Source organism: Phoxinus phoxinus (genome assembly GCF_949152265.1).
Source record: "Phoxinus phoxinus genome assembly, chromosome: 23".
In the NCBI taxonomy this organism is placed as follows: Eukaryota; Metazoa; Chordata; class Actinopteri; order Cypriniformes; family Leuciscidae; genus Phoxinus; species Phoxinus phoxinus.
In genome coordinates this window covers 21,872,683-21,900,585 of record NC_136898.1, presented here as the reverse complement: position 1 = coordinate 21,900,585, position 27,903 = coordinate 21,872,683, and the positions used below count along the sequence as shown (strand labels likewise).

Below are 27,903 nucleotides of genomic sequence, written 5' to 3'. Positions count from 1 at the left end.
ATTAGCACAACTGTAGTGCAGAGTGCAGATTATCCAGCGCTGCTTCACTGCTCCATCACTTCAATGACTGCTTCTCCGCGCCTCAATGTAAACCAATTATCCCGGCGACCCTTTTGGTCGCTCTTTTTATTATAAGGACACTTTTTTTGTAATTTCATCGTCTCGTCGAACCGTTTTCTTTTGTATCCGCAAGAAAACTTCCAGGCAGCTGTGGGCAACTTTCCGCGTCGCGCGCTGAGGTGAAGAATGCATTAGCAGAGCTCGCGCAGCTAGCAGCAGCTTTCTTCGGCTTTCCTGCATCAAGCGCTGTGTTTCCTGGGGGTTTGTAATGTTTTTCCGTGTCTCCAGTCGTGAACTAACCTTCATGGATTAGCTGGATGATTTCTACCCCTCGTAAATGAAAGGAAAATAACGAAAAGGTTCAGTTTAAGGTGAGTACCAGACATTTTATTTGTCCTTCAGCGTCTCGCCTCAGTGTTTTCTGTCTTCCTCACTGTTAGCCAGATAATGCTAAGAACGGCGAGGGACGCTAGTTTGTTTTCTAGTTCGCACTGCGTGTGTAACCCAGTGTTTTTCTGTAGTATTACATGACTCAGGCTTTGTTTTTGTTGTGAACATATTCATAAACCAGCGGGTTTTCACAATGTAGCGAATTTAGTATCATGACTGTGACTAGACGTGAGTATGTGTACTGTGTTTAGGCAGCTATACCATTTATGTGTCACAAAACATCATATTTTAATAGGTTTAATGTGTTCGAATGGGCATTAAACGTCTTATTTGAACAATATCGACACATATTGTTAACTGTTCAGGTGCAGTAACGTTACACCAACCACCGTATCTCACACACACATCCTGTTTTCTATTCTGTCTCCTGTTGAAAGGACAGTGTGGTTTACGAGGCATATCTGCAGCAATCTCTCGCTTATTGTGTTTAATGAGTAATATATCCTCATTGTGCCATCACGCATATAGATTAACGTTTCATGCCTTTGTTTCACAATCACTTCCTGCTCTGAACAGGTTCTGTAGGTAAAAGCAGGGCTTGTGTTGATATACCTGATGATTACTGTGAGCAGAGCCTTTCACTAAGTGATCAGATTAGTTTGTCAGTGGTGTTAAAGGCTTTGAGAGTGTAATGATGGGAATCAGCGAGTCGGTCCTGATACTCGAGATCGCAAACGTCTGGCGGTGTGATGTGGGTCTAACTCTCGGTTAGGCCCCGTTCAAACTCATGATGGAGGAATGAATGGATGTATTTCATCCTCTGTCATGGGATTGTGGGAAATGCGACCCATGGTCATTCTGGGAAATGTCATTACTTGGAAATTTCTCTCTCATAGGTTTCATTTCTCACCGGTGTATCAAGTTTCCTTGTAAAAAATAATTTGGAGAAATAGAAACAATCAGTCACAGTGAAATCAAAATCAACAGTTCTCATTTTTCTATAGAATATTGCAGTGTTTTATTATAAATTTGCTCATTTTTTTAAATGAATGTGCCCTCATTATCGTAATCACTTTGATATCTCTTCTCTGGTGATGTGTTCACTGGCGAGAGGGCGGAGCAACCTGTCACTCACATGAGATCCACCAATAGCAAACCACTACCATCCAATCAATTCCCCACGGACAAAATCAAGTCCCGCCCTACATTTGATCTTGTTCCAAAAGCAGTTTCGCTCTGATATACGTGACAATAGGGAAGAAAAGACTATCACAACTTCAGTTTCATGCTGACTTTTGAGACAGTTGATAACATACTGTAAATGTGTGGCCACATTTATTCTTGCTTGATGACATTTTTTGGGTGAAATCTCAATTGGGATCGGCATGAGGACTTTTATCTGGGAGACTTTACATGTGCAAATTTTGTGTTGAGTTCGAGTTTGTCGAACTTTGACGTCAAAATTCGCATCATTAACCAATATAGCAAACCTCTTGGTTGGACAGCGACATCTGTGTGCGACGATTCATAACATGGTGACAAAGCTCTACTTATGTCAAAAGCTTATAATTTGATTGCCTTTTTAAGCGTTTAAGTTTAAAAACAAGTGATTTATACCGTTCAAGCGCAGTAAACACGGCAATGCTATGGATTAGTAGGCTAGCCATTTATTTCAAAACATAATTAGCCAAGGGTCCAAAAAACAAGTGATTTTATGAACATAAGAACTACAACAAAGAGAATATAGAATAAACAAGTAATAAGATCCTGGCGGATGAGGGATGATCTTCCAGCGATGTTTCTGCTGCTGCTCCTATTAATCCAAGACCTGTCAATCTGAGCGATCCAAGCGTTAAGACCATGTCTGATTGGTCTCTAGACATCGTCCCTAGACCCACTATTCCCGCTCACCACACCCGAGATCCAGTTTCCACTGGAAGATGTTGGAAAACGATCAGATCCCGGAAGTCCTATAGCTTCAGCCAATCAGATGTCATGATCTATGGTCTTGTTTTGTTTGGGCCCGTTCAAGACCAGCTGCTCTAAATAAAGATATGTGATCTACTATGGTTCGCTAATGTTGTACGAAGTTACAAACAAAAACATGGTGTAAAAGCGTCATGTTTACACGTGTGTCTGTGGCACAGTTTTTTAATACAAATTCTTGGTTTAGTTTGGTCTCTAACTGAAAGGATTATGCTTGTTGTATTCTGCTACTCGAGACCTTTTCAACGATATATGTCAAGTCCATCTGGTATGTATAATAATTTTACAAATCACATTTTCATGTAAAGCAGTTATTTTTTCACGCTGTGAAAATAAAGCATTTCTAATATATCAACAAATTTAAAGCACTTGTTTAGTGATGGCCATGTTCCCTATATTCACTGTAAAGACAAGCTTTAAAACGACACCTATTTTGTGTTGGTTAAGCAAGTGTTTAAGTAACGTGATAACTTAGTTGATCGTTAATTTGAACAACAGTCAATAGGAACAATAGGAATACATGTAGATTGACGTCCCTACTTTGGATGTTTATTTTGTCGTCATTATTCCTGTATCGTTCATCGAAGTTTGTCAAATCTGAGCATAATTTGAGAAGCAGATCTTCTGAGACATTCGGGGTTTCCATGATCACAGAAAACCAACAGATTTGAGGGAATCTTAAAATTGTGATTTCCAGAAAAGCATGCAAGTTTTATATATAGTTATCTAATTCTTAAATAAAACATATTAATAATAATAAAAAAATTCCCCTTACATTACATCTTTAAAAATAATTTTGAAAAATCCAGTTATCGCAAATGACTGTAAAAATGATGAGAATTGTGGGAACCTGGCAAAGGTCTCTCAGGAGAGAGCGAAGGCCGTCCATGTAAGGAGAAGCGATTGAGATGTAAGAGAGCTCATTTGTGGTTTTCGGTTCCTTTGGGCCTTTGCGTTGATTTTACCCAGGATCCCAACAGGGTTCTCTGCTGGTCTAGCGGATCGGTTTAGCAGGTGATAAATGAAGCTAATAGGATAAGATGGCTTGAGGGAGATTATTGCCACTTGCTCGGCTCATCTCCCTCATGGCTAATCCCTATTTTCTGCATCCAGCAACAAACAGATTGGAGCGGATCCGGCAAGTGTGAACTTTGATCAGGAAATATTCTGCTGAGGGTTTGTCCGTGGGTTACAGTTACACCAGATTGTTTTGATCATTTCAGTTAATGAATAAGTCACAAGGATGCAGTTATGTAACAGTGTTTTTTACCCTGGGCTCTTGTGTTGTGGGTTGTGATTTCTTAAAGCCGTTTCTGCGGGATGCTTAGTCAGGAGTCCCAGTGCAGGTGTGTTAGAAATTATGCAAACAGAAGGAGTCTCTCGTCTAAAAAGAGGAACAAATCTGCACCTCAGATGCTTCTGTATTCAAGGAAGAGATCTTGTGCAACGTGTAAAGGTTGTGTAAGGCTGTCACTTTTGTCAAAAAATACTGATCGATGTTTGAGAAATAAGTGTTCATTGAATCGATTGCAAAATCGGAAAAAATGTCAACGCCAAATATAGGCAGATCCACGGACAACTAATATGTGATTATTTCATTCTGATCAAAAGTGCTTTTTCCTGTTTAAGTGGCAACTATTTGCTTCTGATGAACAAGAGCTTCTGTTGAAACAAGCCACTATAAAGCAGAACCTGAAATGCTCTCATTCAAAATATTATAATGAAGGTGTCTTTGTGTCATGCATCTGAGGCCCAAACCGAACCGCAGAGCCATTGAATCAGCCAGGCCATTACCAGCTCACTGATTGCTTCACACGGATGCATTATTTTACAGGCAACACAATCATTTCAGATCTCTTCAAATCACTTAGAATGACTTGAATACATGTATAATATCAACGAGGCAATAATTATGGTTCAAATAAAGAAGCAAAAGCAAGTAATCATATGGTTTTATACAGCAACACTGTTAAAATACATAATATAATACATATTAACAATCATCCTTATGTATTATAACAAATGCCTGCAGAGGGTGCCTATGGCTTAGTGTTGTTACACATTACAGCAGATCAAATCCTTGTTTAATATTGGCCAAGCGACATTTATTTCAAATGTTGACTTAATCTTTAATATTTGGCCTCTTCTTTATGAAATGCTACAGCCACTGTCATTTCTTGAACAAGAATATGTGGACATCAAAACATGCAAACTCAGAGCAAGGGTTTAAACTTGTATTTTGAAATTGCGATGAACAGTTTGCATATTTCGAAAGATATTGATGTATTCTCCTGTGTTGGCGTCGGTTTATACATGATTTATCTTACAAATCTGATGAAATGGCGCATGTTGTGTTCCTAGATGAATGTTATAAGCAACTGAAACTCGCAGAGACTGAGTTTGAGACATCCATGCATGTAAATAACGGTTCATGTGGTGCAACATCTACTGTGTACATCTACATGTAAATAAGTATTGAACCCACTGGGCAGATGTTTGTTTAACTGAATCGTAGCATTGCAATAGCACTATGCTATATGGTTCACAGCTTGAGGCGCTCTACACATGAGAAGTGACCATTGCAAATCCATTTGTTCTGTGTTACCCCTTTTCCACCAGCAAGAACCAGGTGCTGGTTCAGAGCTAGAGCTAGAGCCGGTTCGGAGTTGGTTCTACTGACGGTTCTTCTAAGAACCGGTTTGCCTTTCCACAGGCTAGAGCGCCACAACAGAGCCAGATCTTACGTCACTGTGTATACATCTCATGTTGCCCAGCAACGCTAGCGCGGCAGTGCCAAACAAAAACACACCAGGCTTGTTCGAGATGGTTCGGCTTCTCACAGACCGATCGCCGCATGACATCAAAGCACTGCGAAAGCGATCCAAAAGCACAAGGAGTCGTATGTTCTCCAAACACTCCCGGAGCTCTGATCGGTCCGCGCCGCTCCGATGCATCTCGAACAAGCCTTACATCAACAATGGCGGTCGTTGCGTTACTATTGATGCTCATGGCTTTGCGAACCTACATCGGCATCCAAACACGGCGAATCAAACGCGTTCGTGCAGCTCGCCGTAACTTGCATAGACGGAGATTACAATCGAGCTGCTATTAGCTCGATTAGCTGCTATTTCAAAAATGGCGGTCAAGTTTCTTTTCGTCTTGTTGGTCACGGTAACCCCGCCCCCAGCCCCTGACGCAAGCGGTTCTTACTCTAGCCCAGCAATGTTTCGGTGCTACTTAAGAACCACTTTTACTGGTGGTCGAAAAACAAAGAACCGATTTGAAACCAGGCTCTGGCTCCGAACTAGCACCAGATCTGCCGTGGTGGAAAAGGGGTATGTGTCAGAAGTAACGCTGAAGTACGTCAGAAACAGAACAGGGCGTCAGTTTACTGTCAGGGTTTTGTGTGTCACTCCGAGCTGTGTCGTGTAGACAGCATCACTGATTATAATGGGTTCTGTTTGCTTTTGTCGCGTTGCGCCGCGCCGCGTGCGTCTGGTGTAACATGGCGTTAAGTCTAGTCATTTGCAAAAGCTTTGTGAATTGGTTCAATCGAATCATTCAAATAACCAGTTCAAAAGAATCATTTGTGGACTGAAAACAAAAATAAATCTTTTCCATAAGGTAGTTGAGCTCAATAGATTCAGATGAAACGACAAAGATGACAACGGAAAATAACGTGCTTGAGTCAAACTCATTCTCTTCACGCCGAACTGCACAATTAGAGATTTATTGTGTTCCACGTAACCCGTCTTTTCCTCTTCAAAAAATGCTTTATAGAGAATAGAGGTCGACCGATTCATCGGTTTTGCCGATTAATCGGCACCGATAGTTGACTGGTGGAACTATCGTTATCGGCAAAAATACATACCGATAGTTTTTCCTGGTTGCGTCCATTGCTGGAGCGGCTGAGAAGCGCGCGCTGTCATTCATTACACAGAGAGAGAGAGCTGAGAAGGGTCTGCTGGCATGATGCAGTACAAGAGCGGCCTCTAGAGGTGTAATAAAAACTATGCCTCGTGTTGTTTATTTCGACACGTGACTCTGCGTGCTGCACTGAGAGCACATGCTGCGTGGAGAGCGCTGACATCAGATGCGCGTTTAAAGCACCGACAGCTCAAATGTATGTATACAGTACATTGTCATATCATTATAAAGTGATTAATTTGTTGACTAAATGCTGCATTAGTAGAGAAAGAACAGCACAACAGTGTGTTTGTTTGCCTTCGAGGCTGAGAGGACGCTAACATTATTAATACCTCAAGCGGTTAAAACACTGACAAACATAAACGTAAGTCCGACCCGAATGTTTAATGTCACAATTGTTACCTCTATTTGCATTAGTTCATATCCAGCTGGTCACTTTTATGCACTTATTATGCAGAGAAGTTGCATATTTAAAGCTAGAGACGTAAGCAAACTGATATGTTCATACAGCTGACAGAAACATAAACGAATCAGAAAAGCATTAGATTTCGGTTATTATTTTTTTTCATCTTTGCTTTAATACAAATTTTGTTACTTTTTTATTAATTAAGTTGGCTTGAAAAGAACAGTTAAATAGTTAAATTTTGAATGTAACTGGTTTTATTTGTTATTTAGAGTATTACTTTTTGTTTCAGTTTGAATGAATGTCTTTTATTGACTTAAATATTTATTCACATTTATATATTTATTTCATTTAGCATGTTTTCATGGTTCAATACAGTTTTTTTTTTTTTATATAATAAAGTTCAGCACTGTTTTACTTGGAGTGTTATGTTTGTTTTTATCCAGTATCAATTTTAAAAACTATCGGTTCATTAATCGGTTATCGGCAAGTATGGCCCAACCTAGCTATCGTTATCGGTAAAATCCACTATCGGTCGACCTCTAATAGAGAAAATATTTAGACTGATACATTCTAGATACGCTCCATTGTCTGTGTGTGTGTGGTGTGTGTCCGAGATACGTGTGTGTGTGTCCGAGATACAGTACGTGTCAGTGCTATGGAATGTTTCCATTATATCGAGGAGAATGCGGGAGTGTTTCTGCTCGTTCCCACACTGAGCGTCATCATGTGATTGCTCTGCTCTGTATATTGCGCATCCCATTTACGTCCTAAATTACTCAGACCTCTCATGTAGAACGAGTTGCCATCAGGCTGTTGGGTAAACATTTCAAAAAGTGTTCACCAAGAGCTTGTTATGATTAACACTGTGGACACGGGCTCGTTCTGCTGCAATGGTTACGTCTGGGAAGTACTTCTAAGATGTGTTGCAGTGAGACTGGAAATGCAGGTTTCAGATCATGAAAATTAAATCTGTTATGTAAAGTTTAGTAACTAAAGATAACAGGTGGTTGTTGTTGTAAAAGTTGAATCCCTCTAAACATGCCAGTAATATTAAAAATTTTGCATAAAGAAAATGAATCCTATTTTTAAGCACATTTTTGGGGTATGGTTTTCTTAAAGGTCTGCTGAGATGCACCTATTTTCAATCATGGAGGACCAAATATGATAGTCCTCGTGCGAGCTGGTCCCCATCCTAAAATGTAAAGGTCCCATATTGTACAACTTTCTGAAGTTTTATTTTAGGTTTTGATGTCCTTAGCATATGCATTGAATATGTCCAGTTAGTTACATTATTATGTGTTTTTTCTACTGTTTACTAGATTTACTATCTACTTACTAATTATTAATAGTCTGATTACGTTTTTTATTTTTTTATTTTTTCCATTTTCATTTCTTTTAGTTAAAGTTGCCAGCAGTGAATCACCCCTTTAATGACTTATTGTCAGTAGCTGAGTTAAAGCTGCAGTCCGTCGTTTTTCCTCTTTGTCGCCATCTCTGTTCGAAATCTGCAATTGCAGTTATTCGCGGAATTATTAACTGTGCGTGGGTAGTAAATCGGCATGAAACAGCGCGGATGAACACAATGCATTGAGGCTGCCGCGTCGCTGTGGATACTGTACTGTCATCAGCAATCTCAGAGTATACTTTTTGAAAGTGTCAACATTAGAATTTTCATCGGAAAATGTCACCTGAACAAGTAAGTAACATTCACTTTTGTTCTGACAAATTCGGGGGGTGGGGGAAGCATTGCAGTTGCTATATCATGCTGATTAAATCTAACGATTGCTTATATCACGTCAAAACGTGAAAAATATATATTTTCTGTAGCCACTCTGAAGTCCGAAGTCTTTGGGTTTTACAACTGGTGAATCTCCAGTTGTCACTGGTGATTGTCGCTTTAAACTTTCGGGATCCGCCATACCAAGTGCTAAGCTAAATCTCCACCTCCATCATCCACACACGCTAGCCGGGGACTCCTTCTCTATGTGTACAGAAGTGACGTAATGACGCAGACATGCTCGAAATTCCCGCGGAAATCCACCAGTACCACTGGAATTAAAATCATTATTACAAGCTTACCGTTTTGAATCGAGGTAAGGCAAGCAGATCGTTTTGAACACTGGCTGGTTAAGTTTTTTTTCAAAAATGTATTTTTTTATATTTTTAAACCCAAAAAAGTGCCGGACTGCAGCTTTAACAAAATGAATCCTGCTAACATCATTAAATGTGTGCTATGCAAAGCCAAGATGTACAGACAAACTGATTTTCATACTGGCTCCATCTCTTCAGGCCATTGTCATGTACAACTGCACTGGGTGAACAAACACACAAGATGACCAGACACCCTGAAAGATTGAGTATTGATTTCCTGACACAACTACATGCTGTTTGCTTTCTGAGCGTGCTGCATGTTTGCTCAGTGCATTGTTGTGCCTGTAAGAAATGATGCAGAGCTTTCTGTTCAGAAGATGTTGCTCGTATCATGTCAAGTCATGGCCTACTGTTCTCTTAGTGTGTGTGTGTGTGTGTGTGTGGGGTACATGCACAGATTACAGGCAGATGTTGTTTTGGCTGGTGCTTAGAAACAGTTTCACACACAACATATCATTATTAAATCAGAAGAGGGCAGAAAGAAATAGCATTAGCCAGATGTCTAATGTTTAGGTCAGATGTGTAATTTGTATTCATCAATATTGTTTGAAGTCACAAGCGTCATTTCTGTTTGCACCTCTTGGTGTGTGTACATTTGTCATTGGCGCTGAGGAGGTTTGATGAGGTCGTGTGTGTGTGTGTGTGTGTGTGTGTAAATGGAACAGTATAAACGCTAACATGGATCTTTCCCATGGACTCTGATCTCTTTTTAAACGGTTTATCCAAAAAAGAAAATTGTAATTTTCTCACTCCTTCAATTCCATGTTTTCTTCCACACAAATTCCTCTTTTTCCATTCATTTCCCATTCATTTAAAGAGGGGGCAGATGCTGTTTAACTTTAAAAATGACAAAAAATAACCAGAACTAGTCGATTACATGTTCTCTGTAATATATTTAATGTCTTCTGAAGTCAAAACGAGAGCTGTGTGTGACAAACAGGCCAAAATAGGCCTAAATCGTGATCATAAATAAATGATCCTTCAGAAATCATTCTAATATGATGATTTGATGCTCAAGAAACATTTCTGATTATTATCAATGTTGAGGTCAAAAGAAAACAAGGAAGTGAGATTTGAGAGATACATCAGAGAGGAAGATTTTCAGTGGATTATGTTTAAAGTTTTGTGTCAGGATAAAATTGCCATATGGAAATATACAGAAGATTTTAAATGTAGTGTTTGAGTCCTTAATAATTTGTGTTCATTTCTGGAGCTTGACTGCATACATACTTTCATTGAATAAAAAAAGAGCAGCTGGGACTTTCTGTGAAACCTCTTTTGTTGATGTGAAGGTGAGTAAATGTTGGAAATTTACATTTTTGGATAAACTTGCTTTAACTCTAAAAGCTAGAATGAAAGCTCTTGCTTGTAAAGTTATTTTTAGATCACCAAGTTGCCAAATGTCCCCTTTTTAAGCTAGTCATGTTTCTGTGTTTTATCGTTATGGTTTTGTGAAAAGCAACTGTATGGAAGCGATTTTTCGAAGCAAAAATAAGCTCATTTTGCTTTCAGACCTGCTGGAATTGATGTTTATATTGCGGGAGGCCCGTAGCATTTACTGGGCGACGTTAGTTTGTGTAACATTTGACATTTGAGTCTGTCCGGCAAATCTCACATCTGTGCCGACAGCTTTGCTCCGTTGATACGACACTGCGCTTCTGTGACCCACTTACCTCAGCATCTGCCTCTCTTTCCCCCACCGCACCACGGTTTCAGCAGCCCACTCAAATCCTGCTTATCAGCCCCTTGCATCGCCATACAACACAAGCAAATAAACCCTAATGTGACGATCTCACTTTAATGACCGTAAACACGGATTTAAGATTGTGCACAACAGGAGTTCGCCTCTGTAATGAAAGGGTTTTGTGGTTTATGCTGACTTAAGTTTCAGCGCGTCGTGTGAAAACGCACGTTGAAGTTTGCTAGGCTCCGGTTCAAAGGCGGATGGGGACGTCTCAAGGTTTATGACTTTATCTCACACGTATGTGGGTCAGTGACGTGATGCTCTTTTTTTGTTGTTGTCTCATTTATTAAAAAATTCACTCTCATGCAACAAGATCTTTGGGTAAAGCCACGTTTCTGCATTCACACGCTAGTCTGACAAGATCAGGTATATTTCTTGGTAAACAGTTGCTTCTCAAAGAGGAGAAACGGTCATGTTGCAGTGTCCCCTGCAGGAGTATGTGTGTGTACAGAGTACAGACAGTAAATCTTTGACACACAAGAGGCCGATAAAAGGACCCGGGAGGAACTAGAGCAGAAGTAAGTGACCGTCAGACAGGCCAATCGCTGCCGCTTCAGCCCTTCCTCCTCCACAGCTGCGGTTCCTCAAGCACCAGGGACACGCTTATATGATGCATATACATGTCAAACATCACACTGTGTTTAGGCAGCGCCTGCAGAACGGTGCACAAGACTCTTTTGTTTCCCTTTTTATAGTCTTACTCATGCCAAATTGTGCTGTTTAATTCAGAATTTGCATAGTGACTAATTTTAGTAGTGTCGTTTCCTGTTTCACACACGCACAGTAGCTGTGCTGTCAGCTGTGAGGTTTCATATGTTGTTCTGTATGTGGCGCTTGCATGAGTGGTAGACTTTATTTCTCAAATAATAACACGCATGGAATGGCTGTGTAATCTGTGCGTCTAAAGACAATATGAAGATATTTAAACTAAGAAAAACAACAACTTTGAAACGCTTCAGTGGATTACATTTTTGCTTCTGTGACCATCGGGTCTCATGGACTGAGTGGCAAGGAAATGTTGATCGTTGTTAAAAAATAATTAATTGAGTTTTCTAGAAGTTTGCCATGACCAATTTTATTTATATTAAAAGCTTTTTTTACACCGCTTATAAAAAGCTGGTGTGGCAGTGTGCATTTTACTTTCACTTTTACATTAGCGTCAATTCACCCTTCGCAGGAAGTTTGATTGACAGGCGATCTGACCAATCATAATCCGGCATTTTTGTCCGACAAAGCAGTCAGGAGAGTTAGTCTAACATCGGTGGATTTTAACTTGAAAAACAGTGTGTAGGCTACTGACGTCTTTCCGCGGTTAAAACAACAGTCCTTCTGATGTTCATTTAGGAGCTTTAACTGAGGAAATCTGTCACGACACACTAAACAGCCACAAAACGGCAGGCCTATTTATTGTTTAATTTTCTTTGACTGACCAAATGTAAATTCGTTGTTGGTGTCCTTATGTATTTTTCACGACATTAAGCTGTAAGCAGCAGTCTTGCATGCGCTTAGAGTTCGTGTTAATTTCACGTAGAAAATGAACAACCTCGATCCATCAGGAAACGCCACACAGGTCGCTGCATTTCCCTGCGCTTCATGAAGAGTTTTTCTTTTGTGTGAAGAAGCCGTTTGCCGGAGATGTGTTAGAAGATAGCGGAGTGCATTCATGATTATTAGGCTGCCGGTATGATAATCCTCCTGATTATTATACCGGCGTGAGTAAGGTGAGGTCTGAGTGAGTAATTTACTCGCTTAGTTCTTTTATTAACATTGAGTTTAAGACCGGCCGCTGCTGCACATGACATGGATCTGACACGTGTCCCATTTTCTCACAAATCTTTACGTTCATTTAAGCCTTTAACTCATTTAAGACTGCTCTTATGAGGACACAAGACAACTGACATTTTGGCATAATTTGTGTGTTCTGGTTTGTTCAAGCCCGAAAAATAACTCTATACTGACGTGTGTGTGACATAGACAGCGCGGTCTCTTATGTCTTGTCACGCTTGAATGGTTTAAAAACATTTGCATTAATAAGAGCGTGATCAAACAAGGCTAGTCCAATGGGTGACAGAAAAAAATTAATACTGCGGAATTGCATTAAATATTTTTAACGCTTTAAACTGGAAAAAATTTTGCCGCGGTGGGCAAGTAATAAAACCGGTGTTGTGACTGAACACCGTGTAACACAGACTATCGTAGCAAGCCATATATATATATATATATATATATTATGGCCTTTAAAACAGCCATTGCATTTCTTATTCATGACGCTATTCTGATTTTTTTCAATTAATATCGGTGATCTAGTTCAGTAGATCAAAGATGGATGAGAAGAAAGGCAAAGAATGTTTTAGGGAGGAAGAAAATATTTTTGACTTGAAAAGTGTCCAAATTTCAAATCGTGTGGTTCATTTAATAAAGAATAAGTTCAAGAAATAAGTGTATTCAGCTGTTGAATGACTGTTACTTCAGTGAAAGTGAAAGTGAAAATGATTGCAGTGTGTGAGTGATTTGTTTGCACTGTCATTGATCAGCTTTGGATCAATGCAAATTCGGAAATGAAGTGCGATCACAGTCCGTATTGTACAGTGGTGTCCATTATCACCGGTTCAGATTGCATTGGTGAAAAATAAGCTTGTTGGTAGATTGTTTTTTCTTCGGTCAGCGTTTGCATCTTCAGCGACGGGTTGTATTTCCAAGGGTGAGAGAAATGGCACATCTACAGTTCTGCTTTGCGGCTACACTATCACTCATTAACGAACATCAGACATTTCCTTGATTTCTTTCCCCCCCCCACTCATTCCAGAACCCGCCTGTCCGTTCAGCCAACATTTCTCATGACCCATCCAGTAGACTCTTGGATAACAAGTGCTTGGCCACAGCAGCACGTGTCCCCGGAGCTCTATCAGTTCGAGACGCATCGCTATCCTCTGATGGAGACACGAGACATTACAAAGCAGAAATGAAGCCAAAGCGCAGAGACGCGGTCTCCAGTCGAACAGTCGTTCCCAGGCCCGGAGCCGCAGGGCTGCCTTGACCTCTGCCCTCTCAGTGCTCATTAAAACCACTTCTCTGGACCTCAGACATCGCGAATATGTCACCACTTCAGTTAACTTGGCTTTTTACTGACCTCAAGTATTTTGGATCAATGACGAGGTCTGTGGACAAGACAATAACAGCTATAAGTAATGCAACAACACATGCCTCACTTTTCCTCCAGATCTGGCTTGAGTAATGCCGTGAATACGAGCAGCGGTGTAACGAATCCAGACCACAACTAATGTTCTCTTGTGTTTGCAGCGTAAAGGATGTGGGATTCAGATATGCTGATTTTATTTTAACTTGGGTATGGAGAGTGCTGGTTTTCGTCGAGTTATTGTTGATATAATGTCCAAGTTGATTTAACGGTTGATTTGAGCTCTTTTAGATTTATATTATTATTAAAGTCAGCATGGAATGAAAATTCACGCTTTCTTTTTTCTGTTATTGATATTATTGTGAACAATTAATCAATGCACGTTTGTTTCTTCTTCTTTTTTGACTATCATTTTAAGCTAAATATAACTTTCTGGTGACGTACAGTACGCCAAAACACATTTTGTATGGGAATGCTGTTATACGAGAATTTTACGACACGACTGAAGCACAAAGCTTTGTTTACAAAATAAATAATACGTTAGCAATTTAATGTTACATTGCAAAGAAACATTTCGATTCATGCCGAAAGAGAAAGGTAAATAAGCCCTTCAATTGAAGCCATTCGTCGCTATGTATTCAGTTTTGCAATCTGGTTACCCAATTTTCCATGAATGTAACAATATTTCATGATTTATGAAATCTGTTTCTTTTCACAAAACTTCACTCTTGTCTCACCCATTTTCGCAGGGGATTATAAACGTTTCTGTTTCTTCCTTTCATTCACTTTTAATTGCTATTGAAAATCGCTGTAGGACAGATACCTTTTACTTTCACATTAAATTCTATACAACAAGTCTGTGCTTGTTGGTAATGCACGTCAAGTTTATTTTAATAGCACACATTTTACACACGCCGGTAATTTTTAGTTTAGCTTTCTCTGGCAGCGCAACATCAAAATTAGCCTGAATGTCTCATTAACATAAGAGAAACTTGTTAGACAAAAAAGAAAAGGAAAACAGAAAGAAGGTGGAGGCCTGGAGGGAGAGACTTGTCATCAATTAGTAAGGAATTGATTATAGAGTATTAGCCCATTTCATTTGTATTGTGTGCCAAACGAATGATCAGTGAATTGAAATGTGGCACATCCTCTGTCAGGGCCGGACCTGTTCACAACTTCACACACAATGCGTTTTTAACAGCAAAAACGCTTTCTGTTTCTGAACTGCCCCAAACAGAGGATGTGCCACATTTCAATTCAATGGTCTAGAAATGCGTTTTTTAAGAATTGCGCTTACTTTAAGTTAGGGATGCACCGATACCACTTTTTTTCAGACCATTACAAGTAAAAGTACTTGCATTTAGGTTACTTACCAATACCAACTACCAATATGAGTACTTAATAAGTTCTTGTTCTTCGAACAATATTTTATTTTCATCAGTTGTTTTTCACTTTCTGACTGTACAAAGTAAATATATAACTTGTATAATCAAACTGCTTGTGTTAAAGGAGCTGTTTCTCACGCCTCCTCTTGACAATTTAGCAGAGCATAGTTTGCCGTCTACTGTACTTTTATCATCATCACTTATCTTAAAATATCTCCAAACGGCTGACCTCCGACTACCTGCTCAACTGATGAGAGGTTAGGCTAAGGTCACGTTGCCATACGGGGCCGTTCACACATCGTGTTTTTTGTGCATGCAAATTTGTTATTTTGAATGTAGGCGCGCGTCAATCGTGCTCATAATAGAAGTGTACCTCATAATCATGCGGTGTGGCGCGCTTGTTTTTCCAGGCGCGCCTATGTTCATGGTTGCATAGCAACGACATAAGCCGCGCAAGCGCTTGTGGAAAAAAGGAGAAACGTTTGACGGAAACGGTGCGGCCGCGCATGTGAACGGCCCCTTAAAGTGGTATTGGGTGTGGTTGTATCGGGGTAGTTTTACGAGTATGAGCACAGTATCGGACCGACACCCGAGTACTGGTGTCGGTGCATCCCTACTTTAAGTTGAGATCCGCATTTTTAGTATTCTGTCATCCGCGAGACGCTGCTGAAGACGCGAGACGTGAGCACAACTGTTAAAGACCTCCGTCTAGCGCATTTACATTGAAAAAACATGGAAAAGTCGAGCAGTGAATGGAAAAACGTGTTCTGTGTGAACAACCGCTTAGAATTTCTGTTTCCAGAGAAAACATCCACGACCACAGAAAGACACACATTTAAATATACATTACACACACACGCACCTCTTTGATCAAGCACTGCGAAGCCTCATATAATGCTCTGCGGGACGTCTTTGATTTCTCATTAGCTTATTGCAGTCGTAGTGTTGCCATCCGCTAGTGGATTCACTGGGAGTGTAACGCACAACATTAATGTAGCTATAACTGTCTTGAGATCTAATAGAGAATGTTTCAATTCATTTATTGTTTAATGAACACAACAAACACGTTCAACAGGCATTTCTGTAGCTGATGTCTCGTGGGAATGCGTGAAAGCTTGGATGCAGCCGCTAGTACTGCAATATGTTATTTGCTCTTTTCCAAAATCCTTTCCTGGCATTGACTTCTTGGTTTGTGTGTGTGTACCACACCACCATTTTGTACATGTGTTGGTCTCGCAGACTCCTGCTGTAGGTCTGCAGATCCAGGCAGATGGTAGACGTGTTCCCCGCACGCAGTCAGCGGGCTCAGAAGCTCCCTCTGTGGACGGGTTTGGCAAACACTGCGCTTTTCAAAGGCAAGGGAACGCCATCGCTAAGATCAACTGTGCCAGCCTGTGTTTACTTGTTTACTTCAGTCTGCCATTTTCCTATAATAGGTCATGCATTGAATTATAGATTGCTGACACATTGTTCACATCATAGACGTTATTGGTGTTTTTTTTCAATGACCGATGGCGATAGAGCGAGGTCGTATTGTAAAGCGTTACTCTAATTAACTTTTCTCTGGTATTTGGGGGAAATACACATTCACATTAAAACGCATACTGGTAAGGCCCATGCTGTCATGTTGAGAATGTTGCTGAAAGAGGGATAAGGGTCTGTTTTATCTTGGGATGAAGTGGGAGCTGATGATGTCAACCTCCTCATTCCTGCTAGTGTGGGCGGCTCAGATTAGATCCGAATGCATGAACATATGCCGAATTCATTACAACACAAAACTGCAGCCAGTTTTTCACAAAAATGCTCAACTCTTTCAAATAATATAGCCTAGTCAGGGGTGCACATAACTTTTTTTATTTATCTGGTTCACAAGTGAGCACCTGGAGATGCTGTTTGGTACTCGCACTTTACATGGCGCTTATCCTACAAGCTGCCTAAATGTATAAATGTATGTATAATGTCTAAATGTTTAATGTCACTTTTGTTCTTGCTGAATATAAGTATTAATTTCTTTCAAAGAAAAATCGTATTGACCCCAAACTTTTGAATGGTAGCATAACTTAAAAAGGGTCTAAAACACTCAAAATCTTCATAGTAACACCCTAGCAACCACCCAGAAAATCGTTTGTCACTTCCCTTTACCAAATAAAGCTTACACTTCTTTATTTTCCTGTCCAAAAGTGCAGGTGAAGTGCAGAGTGAGGGTGCTGAACAGATGGGCTATATGCTTTACTCACCGTGATATCGAATGGTTTGGCCCACTGTGTTGTCACTGTATTGGAAAGAGTTGGTCCTGAAGGTCTGAGTGAACGACCCGCTACCCGTGGTATGAGTGTGTTTATGGTGTTCAGGGCCAGAGACGGTGCTTGATGAAGCCAGTAAGCACTTCTGGTTTTCCTCCTGCTGATCAGCCGCTTTGACGTCCTCTGCGTACAGTGCAGATCTCCGTGTTGAGGAGTAACCACACCTGCTTTCTTCCAGTAACTCCACTTCTTCCAGCAAGTAGTGGTGTAGCGTGACACAAGTGCTATATATCACTACTGTGTCACATTGTCCACACAGTTGAGCGAGCTGAGATCAGGCTTTCTCCTAAAATGTTCTCTCATGTTCAGTCGTAATGTAAATGAACTGAATCAAAAAGAGACAGATTTGCAAATTCACAGATTCGAGTCCTAGACATTTTATTTATTATAAGTTATTATTAGACTATCCATCACTGTGTGTTCCAGTAAATTACATAAACTAGACGGCAATGAATATAGTTTTTTGTTTTCAAATTTATAACTGTTGGGAATGTGTAATCTTAATAGTTATACATTTTATATATAATTTTATAAATGTATGAATTATATACATTTATAAATGTAGTTTAATTATATTATGGTTTTAAATGCATTTATAAATTGTCCCCTTAAATAGCAACATTTTTATTTTATTTTAGTGTAACTAACTACTTTTTCATAAGTGGTCTCTTTAAAACTACTAAAAAGAGTATAGTTTGGTAAGTTCCCTTAACGTTGTACTGTTTCCACAGACCTGAGATCAGTCTGGCCTTTGACTAACCCTAACCCCGGTGTCGAAAGCTGACTGTTGTCGCCGCTCGTCAACCACGTCTCAGTCTAAAAACTGCCTTTGAACACCAAAAGTGCGTGTGCGTGCGAGTGTGTGTGTGTGTGTGTGTGAGAGAGTGAGTGTAAATAACGGTCTATATCAGCAGGTGAGGTGTTTGGTGATCATCCTGCCTTTGGGGCAGAGGTCGTCCTAACCTTTGGCTTCAGTTTAGATGATGAGGGGTTGTTGTCTGTTACGTCCATCGCTCCAAGGCCATTCTCATCCTCCCTTCCTGAGTTTTCTTTGAGGACTTGCTCACTTCCGTTATCATTCCTGCAGTCTTGGCGTCCAGTGTCTGAGACGGCCTCACACTCCAGATAAAGGTCTAAAGCTGCCATGTACTGCATATTTTTATTTTATTATTTATTTACTGAAGCTACCCCCTTTTTGGAGATTTTTTTTTAAAGTTAATATTTGAATAATTTGACACATTTGGAAGTTGAAATTTGTTTTAATTTGATACATTTTTAGTTAATGATTTAATATTTATTTCAAAATGTATTTTAATGTAAAAAATATATAGCCTATATGATTGTATTATTTTTAGGAAGTACTTTTTTCTTCTTCTTTTTTACCCAGAGGGGTTTGAGAACCGCAGACAATATAGAATTTGTATTTTCCAAGTCTGTTTTTGTTGGCTTGTTCATGGCATTAACTGGAGAGATGATGTGAAAACAAAACTTCCTACTTCCCAAATGTTTGCATTCACTGCATTGCAACAAGGCCTGTGTGTGTGTGTGTGTGTGTGTGTATTTAGCAGTGTGAGTGAAATGGGGCACTTTTTTTTTTTCTTTTTTTTTTTTTTTTACAAATACATGAAATAAGCGTTTTCATCTCCATTGCTGAGGGTCACTTGAGCGCAGTGAATAAAACTGATCGCACACTTAAAAGACGTGCTGTGGGTAGAAATGAGGCCTGATGACTGTACTAATGAGCACATTTAAATACAGATTTATGAGGGACGACTTCGTTATCTCCGTCTCTCCAGTTTTAAACGAGGCAGAAATCCCACAGGCTTACACGGCTATCATAGAGACTTATTATTATTATTATACATTTTATTTATAGGCGCCTTTCTTGACACTCAAGGTCACCTTACATCATCATCAACAACAATAACAAAATTTAAAAAAACAATGAGATACAATACAATTAAAATATAGTGCAGTTGTGGTCAAAGGGAATAAGCTATTCTAAACAGATGAGTTTTGAGTTTGGATTTGAAAAGTGAGAGAGAATCAATATTACGGAGGTCCGGTGGAAGCGAATTCCAGAGCTGAGGAGCAGAGAAACTGAAAGCTCTACTCCCCATAGTAACAAGGCGGACACGGGGAACGGTGAAATTAATAAAAGAAGAGGATCTAAGAGTACGCGTGTGTGTGGGTATATGGAGGAGATCAAAAAGATATGAAGGGGCCAGATTATGAATGACTTTAAAAGTAAGGATAAGTATTTTGTAGTTGATACGATAAATAATAGGGAGCCAATGCAGCTGTTGTAAGATAGGAGTGATGTGATGAATAGAAGGGGTGCGAGTAATGATACGAGCAGCTGAGTTTTGGACCAGTTGAAGTTTATGAAGAGTTTTGTGTGGGAGGCCAAACAAAAGGGAATTACAATAATCTAAACGGGAGGTGACTAAGCTGTGAACAAGAATGGCAGTGGAGTGAGGCGTGAGGCAAGGACGCAAACGGTTGATATTACGAAGATGGTAGTAAGCAGACCGGGTAACATTGTTAACATGAGATGTAAAAGACAGGGTGCTATCAAAGATGACACCCAAACTCTTAACCTGAGGGGAGGGGGAAATGGAGTTATCAATGAAAATGGAAAAATTATGGAGTTTGTTTAATGTTGATTTTGTACCTAAAAGAAGCAATTCCGTTTTATTGCTATTTAATTTAAGGAAATTTGATGTGAACCAGGATTTTATGTCAAGAAGGCAGTTAGTAAGGGAAGATGGTGGAAGTGTGGAATTAGGTTTAGTTGAAAGATAGAGCTGGGTGTCATCTGCGTAGCAATGAAAATTTATCTGATGTTTACGGAAGATGTAACCAAGGGGAAGAAGATAAATAATAAACAGTAAGGGCCCCAGAACAGAGCCCTGGGGCACACCTGTTGTGACAGGGACAGAATGAGATGTGAATGATTTTAACTGAATAAACTGAGTGCGGCCTGAAAGATATGAATGAAACCAGTTAAGAGGTGTGCTAGTAATTCCAATAGAGGAGAGTCTGTCCAAAAGGATGGTGTGTGAAATAGTATCGAAGGCCGCACTCAAATCAAGCAGAAGAAGAATGGATAGTAAGCCAGAGTCAGACGCTCGAAGAAGGTTGTTAGTGATTTCAAGTAATGCTGTTTCCGTGCTATGATAAGGACGGAAACCAGACTGGAATTGTTCATATAGATTATTGCAAGAAAGATGAGTATGGAGTTGAGCAGCAACTATTTTTTCCAAAATTTTGGAGATGAATGGAAGATTTGAAATAGGCCGGAAATTATTGTAGTCGTTGGGATCTAAACCAGGTTTTTTAAGAATGGGAGTTACAGAAGCTGTTTTAAGAGAAGAAGGAACAATTCCAGTGGTAAGTGAAGAGTGAATAATGTTAGTAATTAGGGGGGACAGAAAAGAAACAGTAGCTTTCACAAGCACAGTTGGAAGGGGATCTAATCTGCAGGTTGAAATTTTGGATTTTAGAATGAGTTCATTAATTTCATTTACTGAAGGTAGGGTAAATGCTGAGAGTAAACAGGTGGGAGCAAAGGAAACTGGGGCAAATGAGTTCGGACCAGAAGTAGACATAAGGTGCTGGTGAATATGTTCAATTTTGAAAGAAAAAAATGATAATATGGAATTACAAAAATCAGACGAATACAAATGAGGAGGAAGTGGATCCCGAGGTTTTATGAAGTTGGAAATGAGTGAAAAAAGTGCCTTTGAATTTCCTTCGCTTGAACTGATTAAACCAGAATAATAGGTGGTTTTAGCTTTAGAAATCGAATCTTTGTAAAAAAGAATGTGATTTAAATACATGTCCTTGTGCACAGTGAGATTCGTTTTCCTGTAGAGTCTTTCAAGTTGTCTTCCTTTTGTTTTTAACTTTCTAAGAGTAGGATTAAACCAAGGTGCAGAGAGAGTAAATGAAACAGTCCTGGTTTTGAGTGGAGCAAGGTTATTAAAGAGGTTATGAAGATTGTAGTTGTAGTGAGAGAGCAGTTCATCCGGAGTAGAAAAACTGTCAATACTGGGAAAACTGGTGATGCTAGATGATAAAATGTCCAAGTTGATATCCTTAATATTTCGGAATGATATAGTACGTGGGAGAACAGATTTGGAGAGTGAGAGATCAACAGTGAACGAGAGCAACATGTGATCAGAAAAAGGGAAAGAATCAGCTTTACAGTTGACAGGTGTAACACCTGAACAGCAGATTAAATCCAAAATATGTCCTTTGTTATGTGTGGGAAAGTTTATGTATTGCTGAAGTCCAAAACTATCCAAACAGGATGTAAAGTCTTTGGTAAGCGTATTGTCAACATTATCCATATGTATATTAAAATCCCCCAGGAGTAGTATATTTGATGAAAGTGTGGATAGATGAGTCAGAAAGGCAGCAAGGTCATCAGTAAAATCCTTATTAGGCTTTGGTGGGCGGTACAAAATGGCAATAATGGTGGGAATAGGTCCAGAAAGCTGACAAACAGTAGCCTCAAATGAGTGACAGATAGGAGCATTGACAGGCGCTATCCTCCACTTCTCACGATAGATTATCGCGAGACCTCCCCCACGGCCAGAATCACGCGATTGAGAGATGTAAACAAATCCCGGAGGAGAGGCATCGTTGAGTGAAATAAAGTCATTTGGCTGCTGCCACGTTTCTGTTAAACACAAAAAGTCAAACTTACAGTCAACGAGGAGATCCTTCACAAGATGCTCCTTACTCGTAAGTGAGCGGATGTTAAGAAGACCAAAGTTGACAGAAGTGTTACTGATTTTGACAGCCGTGTTAGCCGACCTAGCTAGGCGGGCCAACACACTATGGTCAGCACGGCGACCAGTATTCCTCGATGGACGTCGAGTAGTGGACCAGAAGGATGTTATGGAGTTGGATTTATCATACTGAAAGTTCCGACGAGAGCCACGGTGGATGTATTTCCGACGAGGCAGGTATATAATGTCCGGGTGTGAAGACAGAGCTGGTGGTATTGGATCGTCATGTAGATAAAAGCGGAACCTCAGAAGCTCAGCTGTAGAATACTGGAACAGTGCAGTCGATGAATGAGAGACCAAGGACAGAACAGTCCAGGCGAGCACAAGCCACACATAGTTAATCCACATAGTTGAAGGAGAACCGGAGAGCAGCGGCAGCAGAGACGCGCCAGCGTTCACTCAACCTGACTTGGGGCTCTCTTGACCTGAGACTGTATCCAACCACCCCCAAAATACCCTAGAAACCATAGCAACGCCCTGGTAACCACCCACAACACCGTAGCATCATGGTGCTGAGTTTTGCCATTTCTTAAGAAAATGTAAAAATCTAGTTAGTTGTATAGAATAGTCAGTTTGCAATGAAATGAAAGGTTTTGTTTGTGTTTTTATAACACGTTTGACTTTAGAGCTGCTGTTTCTCTGTGTCGTCATAAAATGCTCTGTTCTTTTGAATTCATCTGGATTGTGTAATAAAACGAATGTGAACAGATATGATATAATCTGCTGGATAATCTTCAGGTACGGCAGTGGTTCGTCTGCATGAAGATGATAGGCTGACCCGAATGTGTCTGTCGTAGTTACTGCACAAGAGGAAGCTGAATGTTTCTCTCTTCATCTCTTCCTCCATCAGAGCTGCACATGAAGAGGCAGCGTGAGAAGTTTGATGGCAGATTTTGCTGCTACACTGACATTTGCTCTTCGTTTAGATGATGTGTGATGCTCAGTGACCATGCATCTGGACGTTTATAGTGTATTAAAGGGAAAGTTCTCCCAAAAATGTAAATTGTCATCTTTTACTCACCCTCGTGTGTCATTCAAACCGGCATGACTTTTTGAAGAATGTTTCAACTGAACTCTCCTTTTAACACTGAATAGGGTGCAGTAGTAGCGCATGCTTTTTTTCTGAAGTGTTCAGGAAGTCTCACACAAACTATTACACATCGAGAGTGAATCTGGGTTTTATACGCACAGAGGTCAAATCAACGCCCACAGCTCACGCTATCTCTTCTAGTCTATATAAAAACACATGCGCTTCTGAGTGGCTCCGCGTTGACACTGGCAGTATTTAGCAGCTGAAGCACCCACACACATGCAGACATTACTCACACTCTCTCTTATTCACCAGAATATTGGCAAATTAGCAACTACATCTAATAGGCAATCTGACATGTGAGCGTTTGTATTTACACAAATGTTTGAGGTTGGTAAGTTTTTGAAATAAGTTATATTTAGGGCTGCACAATATATCGAATTTATCGAAATATCGCAATATGCATATCGCAACAGCTTGCAATAAATGGGGTCATGAACAAAAGACAGTTTTTTTTTAGCTTTAATAAGTATCAGGATATATTTCATTCATACAGTGAAAACTAAGCAATGTTTTATTTTTATATTTTATGATTCAGTATCTTTTATTAAATAAACCTAATGTAGGATAACCTGAAATCCTGTGGTTTACACTGATGTTAAAATAACACTTCTTACGCTACAGTAAAACACTGATGTTCACTTTCAGAAGTTATAAGGATGTTTTCTTGTCATAAAAAGAATGTGAAACATGTAGGTTATATCATTTTAAATATATTTTAAAGATAATTTAAGTTTCTTTTACACACTTTAAGCATTATCGTATCGCATATCGAATATGGCATTATTTAAGGAGTTATTGCATATCGCATTTTTCTTCAATATCGCACAGCCCTAGTTATATTCAACAAGGCTGCGTTTTATTGATCAAAATACAGTACAAGTATTTCTATAGATTTTTTTAAATTATTTTTTTATTGACTAACTGTGGACTAGTAGTGAGTGTGACCGTAGAAGTGAAGTCTGTTATTTGTGCATCTCTGTGGCACATGTGAAACTCTGAAATCAGTGTGAAAGTAACACTTGCCAAGCACCATGCATTGGCACAACTGAGCTAATCAAATCTGAGTGGCACGTGCATGTTTTTTTATTTTTACTTCGCATACTCTGGGGTCTTCAGCATATTTTATCAGATTGTCCTGGACTTAATACAAGTAGCATGAAGTTACCTCACTTAAGGACTTGTTTATTAAGATTTTGCCTGAAAAGGTTTTTTTTATCATGTTAATTTAAAAAATCTTGTATTATATGACGTGCTGTTTTTGTTTGTTTGTTTTTTATTGTATTTATAAAAATTTTGCCATGAAAAATAGCTCCATATGCTGACATGGCACTAGATAAAACGATCTGAATCTGAATCTCTGGGGTCTTCAACTCCACTGGGGCATCATAGCGAGCTCCTTGACTTCCCATTCACTGGATCTTCACCCTGCCACTGAAACGTGAATCTCCTGGTGCCGTATGACCGGGACCCAGAGGCATTTGCTTTTCAGTGTTTTTCCACATTTTCAGCTAATCTCATATTTAATTAAAAGCTCAGCAGCTGACGCCGGTTTAATGCTGGCTCCCTTTGGCTCAGTTTCCCTGCCCGAGTGTGTTTCAGAGCGAGGTGAGAGGGTTGCACGTCTAAAAACAGCAGCTCACTCATAATTGATAAGGTCGTGTGGAATAATGGTCAGATATCTGCCACTAAATGCAAGCGCAGGACTTTTAATGAGCTCATGCTGCTTTCCCTCTGCAGCTCTGGCAAAGGTGTTCAACAGCAGTTTTTATATTTACAGGAAAGGGGATGCTCTTCCTTACAGCATTGTGAGGATGGCCTGCCGTTAGCTAGATATTTAGAAGATTTAAAGAATATTTGGCAATTATACACTTGAGCTGTTGCTTTGAGTAAAAGTCCATTTGACTTCACTCTTTAGCTCAGTGTGTTTAATTGATATGGATCCCCTGATCGTGCATCCAGCTCTTAGATGTGTCTGGCAGGAGGATGTGGATGTAACTGAAACTCCATATGACATTTAGGGATGGAGACTTGGTGATTTGCTGTCTTCTCAAGCTCATATTTCTGTCTTTTGACTCACCCCTGGGCGTCCTGCACTGGCCAGTCACCGAGAGAACGATGACGTTTATTCTCCATTGTGTCTAATAACTACATTTAGCCTTGGCTTTATATTCCTAATGCATTCTTTCATATATTTTTGCTTAACTATATAAGAGAGTTCAAAATCTTTATTTATTTGATGAGTCTTCGAAGCTATTGGAAAATAGCCGGGATAATACCGGTGACCGTATATCATTTGTTGCTTGGCAAATGTAAATAAAGTACAGTTAGACTATTTTACTCCTCTGAAGAGCTGCTTGTGACGGCTGTTAATACATTAATTTAATCATTTATTGAACATTCATGTCTTCTCGTCTTGCTGTTGTGTCTACGCTCTTAAAAAATCAACGTTCTTTATTGGCGTCTGTGGTTTCATGAAGAACATCCATGGAATCCTTCCATTCCACAAAAGGTTCTTTATAGTGTAAAAAGGTTCTATAGATTTTTTTAAATGTTCTTCAAACAAAGGAAAAAATGGTTCTTTTAAGAACTCTTCATTGAAAGTGGTGCTGGAACGTCGATTACGGAAATTAGTCGATTTGCGTCGATTCGTTGCGCTGTTTAAACCCATCCCCAATGATGGCGGCTCCGACTGTCGGGAGGATTTTTTTAAACGAGACCAAATAAAATGGTGCTCTGCACACTCTAAAAAACTGAAATGGCATTTATGCACCATATTACATAGGCCTATTCATTTATAATTTTTTATGTTCTTCAATATTTAATGCATGTTTGTATAAATCTGGCATGGTTTTACAGGACAGCCACCATTTTAATGTTTATATTTCATATAACTTTATTATTATAAAATTAAATAAGTGTAATTTAAGTGTTTGTATACACCTTCAATATTATAGTAGTCTAATGAAGCCTAGTAGGCCACAACTGACTCCCATAGTTTACAGATTTGTTTTTCTTGAGAAAATTTGCCGTGTTGTACCAGATATCCAAAATAATCAATATTGAATCTAATCGGAATCAAAATCAAATCTAATTGCAAGCTTGTGAATCGAAATTGAATCGAATTGTGATATTTGTCAATATACCCAGCTCTAATGGAAATGGCATACCTCAAAACGACGAGACTGCAGCGCAAGCATTTGAACTTTAATAGACCGCACTAATACGGTTGCCAGTCCAATATTTTGTGCTTGATACAGTTGCGTTCACACAGCATTCACTTTTTTACAAGCTGTCGTTGGTGCGAGACCCGTGGCTCAAACTTACTCTCTGCAACCGCTAACTAAGTATTTAATGCTGTTGTTGGTTAGTTGAAATATCTAATGGATGAACTCGCATCTTACTCGTTTATTTAATAACGTGCTGTCAATCGTTTAAAAACGTCACGGTTTTATGGACACCATGTCTGACTCTTTCGCTATGGTTACCGCTAGGGTTGGTTATAATGCCGTCGTGACTTCAGCGGTTTGATCTCACAGCCGAATGAACATATTCAAGCTGCTGCTATAATCTCCTGCCTGAACAAATCATTTCAGGATTCACACTTGTAAGCAATTGCTGCTGTAAATCCCCAAAAGTGTCTGCATTCACAGCCATAGTGAACAACTTTCGAATTAGGCCTACACGCTTTTGTCATAAATGGTGTAATTCGGTCAAAGTTCATATATTATTATTATTAGTTATGGTTATTGCACTCTATAAAATGCTGGGTTGTTTCAACCCAATTTTGGGTCAAGTATGGACAAACCCAAACGTTGGGTTAAAAATGTAATAAAAAAATGTAACCCAATGGCTGGGTTTGTCCATATTTGACCCAAAATTGGGTTGAAAAACAACCCAGCATTTTTTTAAAGAGAATTAACCAAAGGATAAATAAACTATTCAGAAAATAAACTGTACATTAACTGGGAAAAAAATGAGTTTGATTAATCGAAAAAGTAATCAATAGTTCCAGCGTTAACTGAAAGCTTCTTTGGGGAATCCAGAACGGTTCTTCTATGGCTCTGCTGTGCAAACACTGCTTTTTGGGATCTTTTATTTTTAAGAGTGTACCAATGTTTTAAGCATGGTAAAATCACTGTAGCTACTTTTTTGTACTTGTCTCTCAGCAATAACCTTTGAAAATAGGTAACCTAGTGTGATTTCCTGAGTATGCATTGCTTTGCTGGCAGAAGAAGACAGACTTTGGATTCTGACCACAATGTCAAAAGACGTGCCAAAAATGACTATCAGCAGCGCTATATATCACTCTCTGCCAATGCAGTTTTTGCTTTCAAATGCAGTCGTCTCAAAGGAATTAAACAGCCAGAAAGTGAACTGACAAGTGCAAAGGTCCCTCTCACGGTCTCTAGTTTGCATTGAAGCTGATGCGGCACAGGCACTGCACATGGAGCGAGATCAGATTACCCGCCCTTCGTTCAGAACAGATCCGCCAGGACAATAGCGGTTTTGTTTGCCTTACTGCT

At 39.5% G+C, this 27,903-nt stretch overlaps 1 protein-coding gene across 2 annotated transcripts in view; it reads left to right on the top strand.

Moving 5' to 3' along the window:
- The first annotated feature begins 3 nt into the window (after positions 1 to 3).
- Positions 4 to 27,903, top strand: part of erbin (erbb2 interacting protein) — a 76,517-nt gene continuing 48,617 nt past the window's right edge. For both annotated transcript variants that reach the window (XM_079600160.1, XM_079600159.1), the window contains exon 1: positions 4 to 431. The gene's annotated coding sequence lies outside the window, so the exon portion shown is untranslated. The remainder of the gene's footprint in view (positions 432 to 27,903) is intronic.